Source organism: Cicer arietinum, chromosome 3, assembly GCF_000331145.2.
Source record: "Cicer arietinum cultivar CDC Frontier isolate Library 1 chromosome 3, Cicar.CDCFrontier_v2.0, whole genome shotgun sequence".
Lineage (NCBI taxonomy): Eukaryota > Viridiplantae > Streptophyta > Magnoliopsida > Fabales > Fabaceae > Cicer > Cicer arietinum.
The window spans coordinates 54,624,009-54,626,988 of record NC_021162.2 but is presented as its reverse complement, the minus strand read 5'-3'; positions in this window follow the sequence as shown (position 1 = coordinate 54,626,988).

Sequence of the window (2,980 nt, the reverse complement as noted above, 5' to 3'; positions counted from 1 at the left end):
ATGAATAACATGGCTGCTTCGGTTGCTGCACAGACTGCTGCCAAGACTCAACGCGATCTCGAATAGAGGGGAAGAGAGATCCGTGCTGCAGAGTCAAGAGGATTAAAAGATTTTTGTCGTTATAATCCTCCCAAGTTTGAGGGGACTGAGAATTCAGACAAAGCAAATCAATGGATCCAAGAAGTGGAGAAGATCTTCGAAATGATTAACTGTCAGGCGGGAGTGAGGGTCAACTATGCCACTTATATGCTACTAGGAGATGCTGAGTACTAGTGGAGGAGTACAAGGTTGTTGATGAGATCAGCTCACGAGGAGGTGAACTGGGAATCTTTCAAAGGGAAGTTTTTCGACAAATACTTCCCGATGAGTACCAGGACTAGACTGGGTGATGATTTCCTGAAACTACATCAGGGGAACATGACCGTGGGCGAATATGCTGCTAAGTTTGAATCACTATCAAGGCATTTCAGATTTTTCCGTGAAGAGGTTGACGAGCCATTCTTGTGTCATCGTTTCCAAGACGGACTAAAGTATGAGATTCAAGATTTTGTCTTACCCTTGGGAATTCAACGTTTCCAGGTTCTTGTGGAAAAATGTAGAGAAGTTGAGGATATGAAGAATAAGAGAGCTAGCCGAGGAGGGAATTTTAACTCAGGAGGACCTAGTCGGGCGAAGTATCAGAACAAGGGAAAACAGGTTGCTAAATCTTATAATCGACCACATGATAACAACGGGGGACGGGATAACCCAGGGAACCAAGACCTTGAGAGGCAAGTGGGACAAGGTATACGATGTTTCCGATGTGGAGAAGAAGGACATTATGCTTATGCTTGTACCTTTAACAGTACTACTTGCTACAATTGCCATAAACCAGGGCACTTTGCAAGGAATTGCGAGGCTCCGAAGGTGGAACCAATGGTGGATGTAGCTAGGATTACTCTTCCTACTGCTAGAGGACAGGTGTATTGCGTCGGCACTGAAGTTGGAAATTTATCTAGCGATCTGATTCAATATGACTGTGCGATTACAGGTAACCTCCTAACTACACTTTCTGATTCGGGGGCAACCCATTCCTTCATTGCTATGGATTATGTATATCGTTTGAAGTTGTCCGCGTCTACTTTACTGCTAAGACTTTGACAGTAAATTATGCATGTTTACTTTGTCAAATAACCATTCAGAATAAGGACTTCTCGATTAATTTGATTGTTTACCTCTACAATAACCCAAGATCATTCTTGATATGGATGGGAAGCCCTATCATTAGGTAATGATACATTGTACTCAATGTGTCGGCGTCATACTTAGTGTTTAAGTTTGCTACTAGGTAGATGTTCCGTACAAGGTGGAACATCAGCGACCTGCTGGGGTGTTGCAACCTTTAGAGATTACACGGAGTACCATCGAGTATTGTATCAGACCGTGACCCGAAGTTTACATCACATTTTGGGAGCGTTGCACGAAGCATTGGGAACGAAGCTATGATTGAGTCACCTACAACAATAGTTTCCACGCAAGTATTGGAGTGGCTCCAGATGAGACTTTATATGGGCGCAAGTGTCAAACGCCCATGTGTTGGTATAAGGACGGTGGAAATATGATCGTCGGACCAGAGATGGTGCAACAGACTACAGCTAAGGTAAGGAAAATCAAGGAGAAAATGAAGAATTCACAAGGTCGTCAGAAGAGTTACGCGGACAAGCGTCGCAGACTGTTAGAATTCGAATAGGGTGACCATGTATTTCCGAGAGTCACACCTACTACGGGAGTTGGTAGGGCGTCAAGATCGAAGAAGTTGACTCCGAAATTCATTGGACCATATCAGATTTCTGCACGAATTGGGCCGGTTGCTTATCGGATTGCATTACCTCCGATACTGTCCAATATCCATGACGTGTTTCATGTGTCGCAGTTGAGGAAATATCTCGCAGATCCATCTCACGTGATCGAACCAGACACAATCCAGCTAAAGGATAACCTGTCGTTCGAAGTACCACCCGTGAGAATTGATGACAGGAAGATTAAGCGGTTGAGGACCAAGGATGTTTCGTTAGTCAAGGTGATCTGGAACCCAATTACTGGAGATGCGACTTGGGAACTGGAGAGCAAGATGAGGGAACAACACCCAGAGTTATTTATCGATGCATAGTTTCGAGGACGAAACTAATTTTAGGGGGGGAGTAATGTAAGACCCGTAATTTTAAAGTACCCTTTTATGTATTTTTGGTATATTTTGGATTTTGGCTCGGAGGCTTTTAAGCCAAAGTTAATAATATTTTGGAGTTTTCTAATCAAAAAGATATTTCGATGCCAATTAGAATTTCTCGTCGATAAATAAATTGAATTTAACTGCGGAAAATACTTTACGGTTAATTTAAGGCGTTTCGGGTGAAACGGTAATTTAATAAATATCTAGATTTTGAGATATTTGTTAAGTTATATTTATTATATTTATATATGTTTGTTTGGAGGGAAAAAGAAAGGAAAACTAGAAGGAAGGAAAAGGAAAAGAAAATAGTATATAAAGGAAGGAAGGAAAAAGGAAGAAAGGAAAAACAAAGGAAAGAAAAAGAAAGGAAGGAAATTCCAATTTTCCATCTCCTTCCTCAGACAACCAACCGTGAAACCAAAATTCCATCCTTCTCCATTTCTCGTTTTCGTTGCTTCCTTTTCTTCAAAGCTAGTGACCCAAGGTTGGGTGAGGGTTAGACCAAGGTTTTCGTAACTCCACTCTTCCTCTTTGAGTCGAAAACGAAGAAAAACGGTTTTTGAGATCCAAACACAAACCCCTCCGTTTCTCCTAGATCCAAACCTCATTCCTCGAAGAGATAGAAGGGAAAGTTGCTCACCACCACGCTACGGTGCTAGTGAACTAAATTGGAAGCGGCGTTGCGAGCGGAGATTTTACCGGAATTTCTCGCGGTACCGGAAACGCACGATAAAGCTAACATTGAGGTAAGGGATCCTTCCAAACTTCTAG